The 18,904-nt window shown below is 47.5% G+C and overlaps 1 protein-coding gene across 2 annotated transcripts in view; it reads left to right on the top strand.

Moving 5' to 3' along the window:
• The window catches only part of LOC140718964 (potassium channel subfamily K member 6-like), a 49,485-nt gene extending 30,961 nt beyond the window's left edge, over positions 1–18,524 (top strand). The window contains exon 4 of one of the 2 annotated variants that reach the window (XM_073033278.1): positions 18,429–18,524. The gene's annotated coding sequence lies outside the window, so the exon portion shown is untranslated. Of the gene's footprint in view, positions 1–16,730; positions 17,847–18,428 lie in introns of those variants that run through there. The other variant, XM_073033267.1, reaches the window with a different exon arrangement.
• Positions 18,525–18,904: the final 380 nt, after the last annotated feature.

The following is an 18,904-nucleotide window of genomic DNA, read 5'->3' as shown; positions in this document are numbered from 1 at the left end:
TCTACCACTTGCCCACATACCGGGACAATTCTACCACTCACCCACCTATTAGAGGCAATTCTACCACTTGCCCACATACCCGGACAATTCTACCACTTGCCCACATACCCGGACAATTCTACCACTTGCCCACCTATTAGAGGCAATTCTACCACTCACCCACCTACCAGAGGCAATTCTACCACTTGCCCACATACCCAGACAATTCTACCACTCACCCACCTACCAGAGGCAATTCTACCACTTGCCCACATACCCGGACAATTCTACCACTTGCCCACCTATTAGAGGCAATTCTACCACTTGCCCACATACCGGGACAATTCTACCACTCTCCCACCTACCAGAGGCAATTCTACCACTTGCCCACCTACCAGAGGCAATTCTACCACTTGCCCACATACCTGGACAATTCTACCACTTGCCCACATACCCGGACAATTCTACCACTTGCCCACATACCCAGACAATTCTACCACTTGCCCACATACCGGGACAATTCTACCACTCACCCACCTACCAGAGGCAATTCTACCACTTGCCCACCTACCAGAGGCAATTCTACCACTTGCCCACATACCCGGACAATTCTACCACTTGCCCACATACCGGGACAATTCTACCACTTGCCCACATACCTGGACAATTCTACCACTTGCCCACCTACCAGAGGCAATTCTACCACTTGCCCACATACCGGGACAATTCTACCACTTGCCCACATACCGGGACAATTCTACCACTTGCCCACCTACCAGAGGCAATTCTACCACTTGCCCACCTATTAGAGGCAATTCTACCACTTGCCCACATACCTGGACAATTCTACCACTTGCCCACCTACCAGAGGCAATTCTACCACTTGCCCACCTATTAGAGGCAATTCTACCACTTGCCCACATACCCAGACAATTCTACCACTCCCCCACCTATTAGAGGCAATTCTACCACTTGCCCACATACCCAGACAATTCTACCACTTGCCCACCTACCAGAGGCAATTCTACCACTTGCCCACCTATTAGAGACAATTCTACCACTTGCCCACCTACCAGAGGCAATTCTACCACTTGCCCACCTATTAGAGGCAATTCTACCACTTGCCCACATACCCAGACAATTCTACCACTCCCCCACCTATTAGAGGCAATTCTACCACTTGCCCACATACCCAGACAATTCTACCACTCACCCACCTATTAGAGGCAATTCTACCACTTGCCCACATACCGGGACAATTCTACCACTCACCCACCTACCAGAGGCAATTCTACCACTTGCCCACATACCCGGACAATTCTACCACTTGCCCACATACCCGGACAATTCTACCACTTGCCCACATACCGGGACAATTCTACCACACCCACCTACCAGAGGCAATTCTACCACTTGCCCACATACCGGGACAATTCTACCACTCACCCACCTATTAGAGGCAATTCTACCACTTGCCCACATACCGGGACAATTCTACCACTTGCCCACATACCGGGACAATTCTACCACTTGCCCACCTACCAGAGGCAATTCTACCACTCACCTACCTACCAGAGGCAATTCTACCACTCACCTACCTACCAGAGGCAATTCTACCACTTGCCCACATACCCGGACAATTCTACCACTTGCCCACCTATTAGAGGCAATTCTACCACTTGCCCACATACCGGGACAATTCTACCACTCTCCCACCTACCAGAGGCAATTCTACCACTTGCCCACCTACCAGAGGCAATTCTACCACTTGCCCACATACCTGGACAATTCTACCACTTGCCCACATACCCGGACAATTCTACCACTTGCCCACATACCCAGACAATTCTACCACTTGCCCACATACCGGGACAATTCTACCACTCACCCACCTACCAGAGGCAATTCTACCACTTGCCCACCTACCAGAGGCAATTCTACCACTTGCCCACATACCCGGACAATTCTACCACTTGCCCACATACCGGGACAATTCTACCACTTGCCCACATACCTGGACAATTCTACCACTTGCCCACCTACCAGAGGCAATTCTACCACTTGCCCACATACCGGGACAATTCTACCACTTGCCCACATACCGGGACAATTCTACCACTTGCCCACCTACCAGAGGCAATTCTACCACTTGCCCACCTATTAGAGGCAATTCTACCACTTGCCCACATACCTGGACAATTCTACCACTTGCCCACCTACCAGAGGCAATTCTACCACTTGCCCACCTATTAGAGGCAATTCTACCACTTGCCCACATACCCAGACAATTCTACCACTCACCCACCTATTAGAGGCAATTCTACCACTTGCCCACATACCCAGACAATTCTACCACTCACCCACCTATTAGAGGCAATTCTACCACTCACCCACCTATTAGAGGCAATTCTACCACTTGCCCACATACCCAGACAATTCTACCACTTGCCCACATACCCAGACAATTCTACCACTCACCCACCTATTAGAGGCAATTCTACCACTTGCCCACATACCCAGACAATTCTACCACTTGCCCACATACCCAGACAATTCTACCACTCACCCACCTATTAGAGGCAATTCTACCACTCACCCACCTATTAGAGGCAATTCTACCACTTGCCCACATACCCGGACAATTCTACCACTCACCCACCTATTAGAGGCAATTCTACCACTTGCCCACATACCCAGGCAATTCTACCACTTGCCCACATACCCAGACAATTCTACCACTCACCCACCTATTAGAGGCAATTCTACCACTCACCCACCTATTAGAGGCAATTCTACCACTTGCCCACATACCCAGACAATTCTACCACTTGCCCACATACCCAGACAATTCTACCACTCACCCACCTATTAGAGGCAATTCTACCACTTGCCCACATACCCAGACAATTCTACCACTTGCCCACATACCCGGACAATTCTACCACTTGCCCACATACCGGGACAATTCTACCACTTGCCCACATACCGGGACAATTCTACCACTTGCCCACATACCCGGACAATTCTACCACTTGCCCACATACCGGGACAATTCTACCACTTGCCCACATACCCGGACAATTCTACCACTTGCCCACATACCGGGACAATTCTACCACTCACCCACCTACCAGAGGCAATTCTACCACTTGCCCACATACCGGGACAATTCTACCACTTGCCCACATACCTGGACAATTCTACCACTTGCCCACATACCCGGACAATTCTACCACTTGCCCACCTACCAGAGGCAATTCTACCACTTGCCCACATACCCAGACAATTCTACCACTCACCCACCTATTAGAGGCAATTCTACCACTTGCCCACATACCCAGACAATTCTACCACTCACCCACCTATTAGAGGCAATTCTACCACTTGCCCACATACCCAGACAATTCTACCACTTGCCCACATACCCAGACAATTCTACCACTCACCCACCTATTAGAGGCAATTCTACCACTCACCCACCTATTAGAGGCAATTCTACCACTTGCCCACATACCCAGACAATTCTACCACTTGCACACATACCCAGACAATTCTACCACTCACCCACCTATTAGAGGCAATTCTACCACTTGCCCACATACCCAGACAATTCTACCACTTGCCCACATACCCAGACAATTCTACCACTCACCCACCTATTAGAGGCAATTCTACCACTTGCCCACATACCCAGACAATTCTACCACTTGCCCACATACCCAGACAATTCTACCACTCACCCACCTATTAGAGGCAATTCTACCACTTGCCCACATACCCGGACAATTCTACCACTTGCCCACATACAGGGACAATTCTACCACTCACCCACCTAACAGAGGCAATTCTACCACTTGCCCACATACCCGGACAATTCTACCACTTGCCCACATACCGGGACAATTCTACCACTCACCCACCTACCAGAGGCAATTCTACCACTTGCCCACATACCTGGACAATTCTACCACTTGCCCACATACCCGGACAATTCTACCACTTGCCCACATACCCGGACAATTCTACCACTCACCCACCTATTAGAGGCAATTCTACCACTTGCCCACATACCCGGACAATTCTACCACTTGCCCACATACCGGGACAATTCTACCACTCACCCACCTATTAGAGGCAATTCTACCACTTGCCCACATACCCGGACAATTCTACCACTTGCCCACATACCCAGACAATTCTACCACTCACCCACCTATTAGAGGCAATTCTACCACTCACCCACCTATTAGAGGCAATTCTACCACTTGCCCACATACCCAGACAATTCTACCACTTGCCCACATACCCAGACAATTCTACCACTCACCCACCTATTAGAGGCAATTCTACCACTTGCCCACATACCCAGACAATTCTACCACTTGCCCACATACCGGGACAATTCTACCACTCACCCACCTACCAGAGGCAATTCTACCACTTGCCCACATACCCGGACAATTCTACCACTTGCCCACATACCGGGACAATTCTACCACTTGCCCACATACCGGGACAATTCTACCACTTGCCCACATACCGGGACAATTCTACCACTCACCCACCTACCAGAGGCAATTCTACCACTTGCCCACATACCCAGACAATTCTACCACTCACCCACCTATTAGAGGCAATTCTACCACTTGCCCACATACCGGGACAATTCTACCACTTGCCCACATACCCGGACAATTCTACCACTTGCCCACATACCGGGACAATTCTACCACTCACCCACCTATTAGAGGCAATTCTACCACTTGCCCACATACCTGGACAATTCTACCACTTGCCCACATACCGGGACAATTCTACCACTTGCCCACATACCGGGACAATTCTACCACTTGCCCACCTACCAGAGGCAATTCTACCACTCACCTACCTACCAGAGGCAATTCTACCACTCACCCACCTATTAGAGGCAATTCTACCACTTGCCCACATACCCAGACAATTCTACCACTCACCCACCTATTAGAGGCAATTCTACCACTTGCCCACATACCGGGACAGTTCTACCACTCACCCACCTACCAGAGGCAATTCTACCACTTGCCCACATACCCAGACAATTCTACCACTTGCCCACCTATTAGAGGCAATTCTACCACTTGCCCACATACCGGGACAATTCTACCACTCTCCCACCTACCAGAGGCAATTCTACCACTTGCCCACCTACCAGAGGCAATTCTACCACTTGCCCACATACCTGGACAATTCTACCACTTGCCCACATACCCGGACAATTCTACCACTTGCCCACATACCCAGACAATTCTACCACTTGCCCACATACCGGGACAATTCTACCACTCACCCACCTACCAGAGGCAATTCTACCACTTGCCCACCTACCAGAGGCAATTCTACCACTTGCCCACATACCCGGACAATTCTACCACTTGCCCACATACCGGGACAATTCTACCACTTGCCCACATACCTGGACAATTCTACCACTTGCCCACCTACCAGAGGCAATTCTACCACTTGCCCACATACCGGGACAATTCTACCACTTGCCCACATACCGGGACAATTCTACCACTTGCCCACCTACCAGAGGCAATTCTACCACTTGCCCACCTATTAGAGGCAATTCTACCACTTGCCCACATACCTGGACAATTCTACCACTTGCCCACCTACCAGAGGCAATTCTACCACTTGCCCACCTATTAGAGGCAATTCTACCACTTGCCCACATACCCAGACAATTCTACCACTCACCCACCTATTAGAGGCAATTCTACCACTTGCCCACATACCCAGACAATTCTACCACTCACCCACCTATTAGAGGCAATTCTACCACTCACCCACCTATTAGAGGCAATTCTACCACTTGCCCACATACCCAGACAATTCTACCACTTGCCCACATACCCAGACAATTCTACCACTCACCCACCTATTAGAGGCAATTCTACCACTTGCCCACATACCCAGACAATTCTACCACTTGCCCACATACCCAGACAATTCTACCACTCACCCACCTATTAGAGGCAATTCTACCACTCACCCACCTATTAGAGGCAATTCTACCACTTGCCCACATACCCGGACAATTCTACCACTTGCCCACATACCCAGGCAATTCTACCACTTGCCCACATACCCAGACAATTCTACCACTCACCCACCTATTAGAGGCAATTCTACCACTCACCCACCTATTAGAGGCAATTCTACCACTCACCCACCTATTAGAGGCAATTCTACCACTTGCCCACATACCCAGACAATTCTACCACTTGCCCACATACCCAGACAATTCTACCACTCACCCACCTATTAGAGGCAATTCTACCACTTGCCCACATACCCAGACAATTCTACCACTTGCCCACATACCCAGACAATTCTACCACTTGCCCACATACCGGGACAATTCTACCACTTGCCCACATACCCGGACAATTCTACCACTCACCCACCTACCAGAGGCAATTCTACCACTTGCCCACATACCCAGACAATTCTACCACTCACCCACCTATTAGAGGCAATTCTACCACTTGCCCACCTATTAGAGGCAATTCTACCACTTGCCCACATACCCAGACAATTCTACCACTCACCCACCTACCAGAGGCAATTCTACCACTTGCCCACATACCCAGACAATTCTACCACTCACCCACCTATTAGAGGCAATTCTACCACTTGCCCACATACCCAGACAATTCTACCACTCACCCACCTATTAGAGGCAATTCTACCACTTGCCCACATACCCAGACAATTCTACCACTTGCCCACATACCCAGACAATTCTACCACTCACCCACCTATTAGAGGCAATTCTACCACTCACCCACCTATTAGAGGCAATTCTACCACTTGCCCACATACCCAGACAATTCTACCACTTGCACACATACCCAGACAATTCTACCACTCACCCACCTATTAGAGGCAATTCTACCACTTGCCCACATACCCAGACAATTCTACCACTTGCCCACATACCCAGACAATTCTACCACTCACCCACCTATTAGAGGCAATTCTACCACTTGCCCACATACCCAGACAATTCTACCACTTGCCCACATACCCAGACAATTCTACCACTCACCCACCTATTAGAGGCAATTCTACCACTTGCCCACATACCCGGACAATTCTACCACTTGCCCACATACAGGGACAATTCTACCACTCACCCACCTAACAGAGGCAATTCTACCACTTGCCCACATACCCGGACAATTCTACCACTTGCCCACATACCGGGACAATTCTACCACTCACCCACCTACCAGAGGCAATTCTACCACTTGCCCACATACCTGGACAATTCTACCACTTGCCCACATACCAGAGGCAATTCTACCACTTGCCCACATACCGGGACAATTCTACCACTCACCCACCTATTAGAGGCAATTCTACCACTTGCCCACATACCCAGACAATTCTACCACTCACCCACCTATTAGAGGCAATTCTACCACTCACCCACCTATTAGAGGCAATTCTACCACTTGCCCACATACCCAGACAATTCTACCACTTGCCCACATACCCAGACAATTCTACCACTCACCCACCTATTAGAGGCAATTCTACCACTTGCCCACATACCCAGACAATTCTACCACTTGCCCACATACCCAGACAATTCTACCACTCACCCACCTATTAGAGGCAATTCTACCACTTGCCCACATACCCAGACAATTCTACCACTTGCCCACATACCGGGACAATTCTACCACTCACCCACCTACCAGAGGCAATTCTACCACTTGCCCACATACCCGGACAATTCTACCACTTGCCCACATACCCGGACAATTCTACCACTTGCCCACATACCCGGACAATTCTACCACTTGCCCACATACCGGGACAATTCTACCACTCACCCACCTACCAGAGGCAATTCTACCACTTGCCCACATACCGGGACAATTCTACCACTCACCCACCTACCAGAGGCAATTCTACCACTTGCCCACATACCGGGACAATTCTACCACTTGCCCACATACCCGGACAATTCTACCACTTGCCCACATACCGGGACAATTCTACCACTCACCCACCTATTAGAGGCAATTCTACCACTTGCCCACATACCTGGACAATTCTACCACTTGCCCACATACCGGGACAATTCTACCACTTGCCCACATACCGGGACAATTCTACCACTTGCCCACCTACCAGAGGCAATTCTACCACTCACCTACCTACCAGAGGCAATTCTACCACTCACCCACCTATTAGAGGCAATTCTACCACTTGCCCACATACCCAGACAATTCTACCACTCACCCACCTATTAGAGGCAATTCTACCACTTGCCCACATACCGGGACAGTTCTACCACTCACCCACCTACCAGAGGCAATTCTACCACTCACCCACCTATTAGAGGCAATTCTACCACTTGCCCACATACCTGGACAATTCTACCACTTGCCCACCTACCAGAGGCAATTCTACCACTCACCCACCTATTAGAGGCAATTCTACCACTTGCCCACATACCCAGACAATTCTACCACTCACCCACTTATTAGAGGCAATTCTACCACTTGCCCACATACCCAGACAATTCTACCACTCACCCACCTATTAGAGGCAATTCTACCACTCACCCACCTATTAGAGGCAATTCTACCACTTGCTCACATACCCAGACAATTCTACCACTTGCCCACATACCCAGACAATTCTACCACTCACCCACCTATTAGAGGCAATTCTACCACTCACCCACCTATTAGAGGCAATTCTACCACTTGCCCACATACCCAGACAATTCTACCACTTGCCCACATACCCAGACAATTCTACCACTCACCCACCTATTAGAGGCAATTCTACCACTCACCCACCTATTAGAGGCAATTCTACCACTTGCCCACATACCCAGACAATTCTACCACTTGCCCACATACCCAGACAATTCTACCACTTGCCCACATACCCAGACAATTCTACCACTCACCCACCTATTAGAGGCAATTCTACCACTTGCCCACATACCCAGGCAATTCTACCACTTGCCCACATACCCAGACAATTCTACCACTCACCCACCTATTAGAGGCAATTCTACCACTCACCCACCTATTAGAGGCAATTCTACCACTTGCCCACATACCCAGACAATTCTACCACTTGCCCACATACCCAGACAATTCTACCACTTGCCCACATACCCAGACAATTCTACCACTCACCCACCTATTAGAGGCAATTCTACCACTCACCCACCTATTAGAGGCAATTCTACCACTTGCCCACATACCCAGACAATTCTACCACTTGCCCACATACCCAGACAATTCTACCACTCACCCACCTATTAGAGGCAATTCTACCACTCACCCACCTATTAGAGGCAATTCTACCACTTGCCCACATACCCAGACAATTCTACCACTTGCCCACATACCCAGACAATTCTACCACTCACCCACCTATTAGAGGCAATTCTACCACTTGCCCACATACCTGGACAATTCTACCACTTGCCCACATACCGGGACAATTCTACCACTCACCCACCTACCAGAGGCAATTCTACCACTTGCCCACATACCCGGACAATTCTACCACTTGCCCACATACCCGGACAATTCTATCACTTGCCCACATACCGGGACAATTCTACCACTCACCCACCTACCAGAGGCAATTCTACCACTTGCCCACATACTCAGACAATTCTACCACTCACCCACCTATTAGAGGCAATTCTACCACTTGCCCACATACCCGGACAATTCTACCACTTGCCCACATACCGGGACAATTCTTCCACTCACCCACCTACCAGAGGCAATTCTACCACTTGCCCACATACCTGGACAATTCTACCACTCACCCACCTATTAGAGGCAATTCTACCACTTGCCCACATACCCAGACAATTCTACCACTCACCCACCTATTAGAGGCAATTCTACCACTTGCCCACATACCGGGACAATTCTACCACTCACCCACCTACCAGAGGCAATTCTACCACTTGCCCACATACCCAGACAATTCTACCAGACAAATTTACAAGGATGTTGCTGAGATTTGAGGCCCGGGGTTACAAGGAAAGGTCGAATAGTTTAGGACTTTATTCCCTGGAGTGTCGGATAATGAAGGGAGATTTCAAAATGAGAATCAGGTTGGTTAGCACTGACGCACGCTGTGAAATTTGTTTCGTGGCAGCAGTACAGTGCAATAAATAACACATACTATAAATCATAATAAATATCAGTAAAAATAAATAAGTAGTACAAATAGCAAAAAAAATAGCGAGGTGGTGTTCATGGGTTCATTGTGCATTCAGAAATCTGATGGCAGAGGATAAGAAGCTGTTCCTAAAACATTGAGTGTGTTCCTCCTCTCTGATGGTAGCAATGAGAAGAGGGCACGTCCTTGATGGTGGGGGGCCTTAATGATATATACTGCCATTTTGAGGCATCGCCTTTTGAAGATGCCTTCAATGGTGGGGAAATTTGATAGAGGTATATAAAATTATGTGAGGCATATTGTAGACAGGCTAAATGTAAGCAGACTTTTCCTCTGAGGTTGAGTAAGACTAGAACTAGAGGTCATGGGTTAAGGGTTAAAAGTGAAATGTTTAAGGGGTCCCCAAGGGCGAGAAACTTCTGAAAGTGTGGAATAAGTTGTTAGCAGAAGTGGAGGATGCAGGTTCGATTGCAATGTCTAAGAGAAGTTTGGATAAGTACATGGTTGAGAGGGGTATGGAAAGCTATGGTCTGGTTTGAGGTCAATGGAACTAGGCAGAGTAATAGTTTGGCATACACTGAATGGGCCGAAGTGCCTGTTTTTGTGTAGTAGTACTCCATAAACAGGAACACAAGCCCAGAAATCCTGAGTCATGCTCCCAGTGCAGAACTGAGAGAGCATATCATGCCCCGGTGAATGATCAATGTACCTTTAAGAGAATCACAAACAAGAGATGCTGGAAGTCCAAGTGATACGTACAAGATGCTGGTGGAACACAGCAGGCCCAGGCAGCATCTATAGGGAGAAGCGCTGTTGACATTTCGGGCCGAGACCCTTCGTCAGGACTAACCGAAAGGAAAGATAGTAAGAGATTTGAAAGTAGTGGGGGGAGGGGGAAATGCGAAATGATAGGAGAAGACCGGAGGAGGTGGGATGAAGCTAAGAGCTGGAAAGGTGATTGGCAAAAGTGATACAGAGCTGGAGAAGGGAAAGGATCATGGGACGGGAGGCCTCAGGAGAAAGAAAGGAGGGGGGGGGAGCACCAGAGGGAGATGGAGAACAGGCAAACAACTAAATATGTCAGGGATGGGGTAAGAAGGGGAGGAGGGGCATTAACGGAAGTTAGAGAAGTCAATGTTCATTGACTTGAGAGATGAGAAGTCTTTTTTCCAGTCCTGATGAAGGGTCTTGGCCTGAAATGTTGACTGTTAACTCTTTTCTAAAGATGCTGCCTTGCCTGCTGAGTTCCTTTAAGAGAAGGTCACTTAATAACTTCTATTGTATTGAATGGGATCTTGCTCTGCACAAATCAGGTGCCTTATGTCCTGTTTCAACAGTGATCGCTTCAAAATATATTTTATTGGTTGTAAAAAAATAAATAAAACAATTTTTGGATCATGAAGTGTAACATAGAGACGTAGTAGCATAGCAGTTAGTGTAATCACTTGACAACGCTCGTGATCACCGATTGTGATTCAGTTCCTGTCACCATCTGTAAGAAGTTTGTATGTTTTCCCCACGGCTGCCTGGGTGTCCTCTGGGTGCTCCAGTATCCTCCTCATTCCAAAGATGCTTGGGTGTTAGGGTTGGTGCATTGTGGGTGTGCTATGTTCCCGTCGGAAGTGTGGGGCTCCCCCAGCACAATCCTCAGACAATGTCACATAACAGCGCATTCACTGTCCGTTTTGACATAGTGCGGTCACTCGACTCACGTCCGATGTTCTCCTAAGGTGCTGAGTGAATCCTGTTACTGGAGAAAGTCTGTGTGTGACTTTGTTTAACATGGGCAGGCTGATCGGCGGGCAACCACCGCACAGTCTTTGACAGATCGGAGTCAGGGTCCAGTAACATGGAATACAAGACGACCACTGCTGTAGACTTCCTCCGCTTTCACTGCCACTGTGATATGGCATCATCTTCGGCCAGCTCCACCATTGTTCTTCGTCCGGATTCTCCTCCTCGACCTTACTGCCATGGGGGACTCCACCAAGAGCGAAGAGCCAGGTAGCTAAACTCCAGAGGGCCGCGCTCTCAGCTCTCAGGAACTCACCAGCCTCATCACGACCTCTAAGAAGGTTTTGATGGAGATGTGACAAATGGGGGGAGAAAAGCTAATTTTGGGGGAATTAGAAATTCTAAAGGACTGTTTCACTGAAGGAGCCCAGATGCTGTTTTGTTTAAAATTTATCTTCCCAGTGCCGGAGTAACCGCGTGCTGTGAGTAACAAGTTATTTTCGGCAGCTGACTCTACCAACTGATGTCATTTGCACCTCTCCAGTGGCTTGGTGTCAAGTATTGTTAAACAAGGTTGCTCTGCATTACTTTTACCACCATTTCACAGAGGAAAGTTCTGAGCTGGCCTGTCTTGGGGTCGAGGGGCCTGTCTGTGTGTAATTGGGGGAGTCAGAGACCTGTCTGTGTGTAATTGGGGGAGTCAGAGACGTGTGTGTGTGTGTGTGTGTGTGTGTGTGTGTGTGTGTGTGTGTGTGTGTGTGTGTGTGTGTGTGTGTGTGTGTGTGTGTGTGTGTGTGTGTGTGTGTGTGTGTGTGTGTGTGTGTGTGTGTGTGTGTGTGTGAGAGAGAGATTGGGTGGGTGATGGGAGGGAGTAAAGGTTGTTGTTTTGTTGTTATCACTCTGATGTTCTGTTGAACACGATGCCGAAGGGTGTCAGGTAGTGTAGCAGTTAGAGCAACCCTGTTACAACTCTGGAAATTGTCACCGTTCTGTAAGGAGCTTCTGGCCATCCTTCCCATGGAAGGTGTGGGTTTTCCCCAGGCGCTCTGCTTTCCTCCCACAAACCAAAGACATACCAGGCAGGCGAATCGGATTGTAAACCGTTCCGTGATTAGGTCAGGGCTAATTGGGTCTGTGGGCTTGCTGGGGCCGTGACTCAAAGGGCCGGAAGGCCAACTGCGCCCTGTATTGCCAAGTGAAATTAATAAAATAAAAGATGGTGAGTATGATATGTCTGTGCCAAGTACGTGGCGACACTTGGGCTGCCCCCAGCACATCCTTGCATTGTGTTGGTTGTTAAAGCAAACGAGACATTTTGCTGTGTGTTTCAATGTAAGTGTGATGACTGACAATGGGAATCTGTTTCTGAGGCCCGGTGTTCCCTGGTGCAGCCTCTGGACGTCCCAGAGCTCTCTGCAGTCAGTGGTGTCCTCCTACAATGCCGGCGATTTGCACAGCAAGATCTCACAAACAGAAATGTAGTAATAGCTGTGTTCAAGTTCAAGTTCAATTGCCAGTCAACTAGACACGAGTACAGCCAAACAAAACAGGGCCAGAGTGTACCAACAGTCATACAGAGCACAGGACACACATGGCGAATATACTATAAGACAGCGGTGAAGTACAGTCGCAAAAAATATTGTCCAAATCCCTGGGTTCTGCAGCAGCAGTCTGCAGTCGAATACAATACATCACCTTCTGCTGACTCTAATGGAGCACACCGACTCTAACCCCTCTCTCGCAGGCAGCTGCAAACAGGTGATGCCACGTTCCGAGGCCAGGCCTTCACTACAACCGAGGCTCCCGTGCTGTCTGCCAGACCTGCAGCGTTGCACATTACCAATGTCAAACAGGGTCTTGCAATCACAAGGAAAGGGACTCACTGTTAGACTGCATGTCACCTTTGCGCACACCGATGTCTCTCGGATACAGGCAGCGGTGCCGCCCACATCGTTCACCTCCTTCAGCTTCTCCACCAACAAGCTGATGTGGCTGCTGATTGAGAGGTAATCAATGACTTGAGACAACCGATCTGCACATCACTAGGGCACAGGCAGTACCTTGGAGTATCTTCTAAAGCAGAGGAATGTGGGTCTCGGGGGGTTTCTGATAAGGGAAAGCTTCTCCTGGGAGCTTCAGCTGGGACTCCCCTTGTCCATTCGTCCCTTTGTGATTCAACCCTGCCTGTTGAATGGATTCTGCGGATGCTGGAAATCCAGAACAATATACACAATTGTGGAGGAACTCATCAGATCAGGCAGCATCAATGGAGAGGGCCAAACAGGTGGCATATTGAGCTGAGCCCCTTCACCGTGACTGTAAAGGATGGGGGAAGGGAAGGTGTTCCAGCCGACAGGTGATAGCTGAGGGGGGGAAGATGGGTGGGTGTGGTTGTGGTGTTGAAGTAACAAGCTGGCAGGGTATAGGTGGAATAGGGAGAGGGCTGAAGAAGGAAAAATCTGATAGGAGAGGATAGAGGGCCATGGAAGAAAGGAAATGAGGCAACCAGAGAGGAGAATGGGGAATGGAAAAAGAGAGACAGTGTGATTGGTTAATTATTGTCACACATACTTAGAAAATATCCTGTTTGCCTGCCATCCAGGAGGATAATTTCAGACTTCTGTACATCAAGAGAAAAAAAAGAAAAATACCCACAGATTAAGGAATATAGTGATTCCGAGAAAACAGAATGCGGGGTGAGAAAGCACAGGACAGCACATCCTTGGACTGTGTTGGTCGTTGAGACAAACGACATTCCACTATACGTTCAGACGTACTGTACGATTACTGAAAGAGGCTAATCTCTACTTTTTAATGTGTGGTGCAGTGAGCTTGCCTCCACAGGCCTTGTACCACTTGCTACGTCAGGTTGACCACCCTGCCCCTGTGCTAGTGAGGGGGACTGGGCAGTACTGGTGACAAACCATGTCCGCTGGATTTGCTCTCTTGATGCCAGGTAACTGTCTGATGAGAAAGTGGCTGTTCCTGGACTTGGTGTGAGTCCGAAGTAAATGTATTATCAAAGTACATAGACAACGCACACAAAATCTTGGAGGAACTCAGCAGGCCAGGCAGTATCTGTGGAAAAGAGTCAACAGTCAAATTTTTGGGCAGAGACATCGACTGTTTACTCTCTTCCAAAGATGTTGCCTGGCCTGCTGAGTTCCTCCAACACTTTGTAGGTGATGGGTGAAACTGGGAGAGGGGGAGGAGTGAAGTAAATAGCTGGGAAGTCGATTGGTGAAAGAGATAACGGGCTGGAGGAATCTGATGAGAGAGAACAGAAGATCCTGGAAGAAAGGGAAGCGGGAGGAGCACCTGAGGCACATCAAAGTGCGTAGAGTATATGTCACCAAAATCTACCTCGAGATTCATCTTCTTGCGGGCATTTACAGGACAGTAAAGACTGCAGATAATGAGACCCAAACAACCAAAGTGCAAATGAAGACAAATAGTGCAAATAATTAAAAATAAATAAATAATACTGAGAACCTGAGTTGTGCAGTCCTTAAAAGTGGGTCCATAGGTCGTGGGATCAGTTCAGTGTTGTGGTGAGTGAAGTTATCCATGCTGGTTCAGAAGCCTGATGGTTGAAGTTTGATAACTGTTGGTGGGCTCCTAAGGTTTCTGTACCTCCTGTCTGATGGAATGTCATTGTTGTGGTCAGACACTCCTGCAACCTGTTCCAGAGTAACACATGCGGCCTACAAAATGTCCTTTATGTGTCAGTCCTGCCGTTCTTTCAGGCCCTTTACTGCAGGTTTTATCTTTCTGTAGGTTAGGAGGTCAAACGTAGTCAAGGAGCAACTTTATTCACCATAAACATTTACAAGTATTAAGAATTTGTCGTGGTGTGTTGGCGCAACATTCCACAACTATAAAAAGTAAAATCAGATGTTACGGTATGGAAATGGAATAAAATGTATGTTTTTGCAATGTAAACTGCATTGTAAATGTGGTTTTAAGTGTTTGCAGTGCAGTGACTGGGGTAATAGACAGAGAGGGTGGCTAACCAGAATGTTTGATCACATTCTCCGCCTGGGAGAAGAAACTTTTAAGACGGCGTGAAGTTTTATTTTAATAGACCTGCAGTGCTTTTCAGAAGGGAGCTCTTTGAAAAGAGAGTTTGCAGGGTGGGTGGTGTCAGCAATGCTACTCAATAGTCCAGGTGTGATTTAACCAAGGCATTATGTAATTATGATAATATGGTGTTAGCATTTTATATAAAGCCTTCTGGAATAAATACGAACCTTATCCTTTTACAGCTGTCTGTTGGCCTTGAATGACGAATGTGTCAGCACACCTATAAACAGCAACATTTCCGAAAATTACACATTATTAAACATATTCGGCATTTCTATTCTGTTTCTGCAAAACGTTAAACCACGTTCTCTTCTGTGTACAATGCTTCATGCACTCTCTCTCGGCTACTTTTCATCCTCTCAAAGCCTCTTAGGATTTCTTTATGACTCACATACTGCTTAGTTTTATGACATCAGCAAATTTTAGAATATTGTTTCTATTATTCCTGGTCAAATCGTTGATTTTGAATGGATGGGACTGGTCGGGAAGATTCTGGAGTTATGACATTATGGATAGCACCGTGATGAATGAACTAAAATGAAAATCAGCCTTTAGAAAATAAGACTTGTATAATTTAACTTCCAACTATGACTAGCGAAATTGGGTGTGAGGCATTCTGATTCTGTCCCATTCAAATAACACGGGGGGGGGGGGAAGACATTGATGAATGTTCCTGCTATTCGCACATTGTTAAAGATAAAAGATCTCTACAGATGCTGGAAAGTCGTAACACACACAAGAAGGTGGAGGAATTCAGCAGAGCCGGCAGCATCAATGGAGAGGAATCAAGATCCAAGGTTTCAGGCTGAGACCCTTTATCATGACCACATTTTCACCTGTACTTCCACACATGGAAACATACAGTGGGATGCGTCGTTTGCATCAAATCGAATCAGTGAGGGTTGTGCTGGTGGCAGTCTGTAGGTATTGCCACACAGCATATGCCCACAATTCACTAACCCTAACTGTACGTCTTTGGAATGTGCAAGGAAGCCCATGCAGTCACAGGGAGAATGTTGTGTATTTAATATTTCAGTAATATTTGAGTAACATTGTAAATCTATTGTTTGATTAAGCATTCTTTATTTAAATAATTCATTATGGTATTGTTATGCCCGCAGCCCCCTCCTTTGCGAGAATCGCAAGAGCACGGGGGGGTGGGGGGGCTGGGTCAGTGGACCCAGGAAATGGGAGAGAGACGTGCCGGATACCTCGTACCCCGGCGATGCAAAATAACACGACATTGGCCATTGTTTCTTGGAGACACCTTTGTGGATTGCGATCCTATACTACGTGACAGCCTTCAGGGCAAAGTGGGCTGGGTGACGGGGAGAGATTGCATCATCCACCAACCTGATTGACATCTTCAATCCTGCCAGTCAGGATAAAAGAGGGGCTGTAGGAACAGCCCCCTCAGACGCACCAGAAGAGACGCTAGCGATCACGTAATAGCGGGCAGCCATTTGAAGGAAGCCACGTGCGTTTGGTTCCCTTGCCTGGGAGCCGGTGGCGGGTATCACAGAAACGATTTTCTTGAACTAACCACGGGGAACCAACTCCCCCGACTCAACGGATTGGCCTCATCAAAAGACCCGGGCAAGTTTCTTTTCTCACAAATCTCTCTCTCTCCAACAAGTGAAAACCCAGCGGTCCCCAAAACCCAGAAGCTTGCAGGAACTGAGTGACTTTCATATTTCCAAAGGACAATATATTACCCCTAGACAAACGATAGAGCTACTTCTTATTGATGATTATTACTATACCCGCGCTTTAGATTGAGTATTGACGACGTATATTATCTGAATGTTTGTATTAACCTTATTTTTGTGCACCTTTATAAATAAAAACTTTTAAAAATAGTACCATCAGACTTCAACGGACCTCTCTATCTTTGCTGGTAAGTGACCCAGTTACGGGGTACGTAACAGTATAAAATACATCAATAGCATATGTCATCACACCACCATATCATACGTACACATCTTGCTTAAAGTGAAAAATAATGAAGTACGTATATTTATCGCCCTGCTCTATTATTTTCTTTTCAATTCACTCTTATGTTTTGGAGTTAGAAAGCTGGTAGGAATGAGCCGTAGCCGCGGCAGTGGCGGTGGTGATCACCGGTATATCCCTAACACTTCAGCTACAGTTCAGGACAGATCCGTTTCATCACTTAACCTGGTTAGTTGTTCATTCATGGAACCATCCTTCAACATATAACGTGGTATATTGGGTGCCTGCAGTTTGTACTCTGAGATTTTTAAAACACCCCCCAGTATTGAATTTTCAAAGGGCTTCTGCTAGTTGGGATGTGCTACTATTGTAAATATGTAATTATGCTGATTTCAAAGTTCAAATTTATTATCGAAGTATGTATATCATATACAAGCTTCAGATTCATCTTCTTGCAGGCACTCACAAAACAAACACAGTAGAATTTACTAAAGAAACATACGAGATCACCAGTTATATGCAATTTTCAAAAGAGGACGAATCACACAAGAAGTAAACAGAAACACGCAGACCACGAACTGCTGAGTCCGTTCGGTGATGAGGTGAGTGAAGCTGCTCCAGGAGCCTGAGGCCTGCAGGGCAACAACCATATAACAATTACAGCACGGAATCAGGCCATCTCAGCCCTTCTAGTCCATGCCGACGCTTACACTCGCCTATTCCCAGTGGCCTGCCCTCAGCCCATAACCCTCCATTCCTTTCCTGTCCATATACCTATCCAATTTTGCTTTAAATGACAATACCAAACCTGCCTCTACCACTTCTACTGGAAGCTCGTTCCACACAGCTACCACTCTCTGAGTAAAGAAATTCCCCCTCGTGTTACCCTTAAACTTTTGCCCCCTAACTCTCAAATCATGTCCTCTCGTTTGAA

Source organism: Hemitrygon akajei, chromosome 2 (assembly GCF_048418815.1).
Source record: "Hemitrygon akajei chromosome 2, sHemAka1.3, whole genome shotgun sequence".
NCBI lineage: Eukaryota > Metazoa > Chordata > Chondrichthyes > Myliobatiformes > Dasyatidae > Hemitrygon > Hemitrygon akajei.
This window is presented reverse-complemented; position numbering and strand designations above follow the sequence as displayed.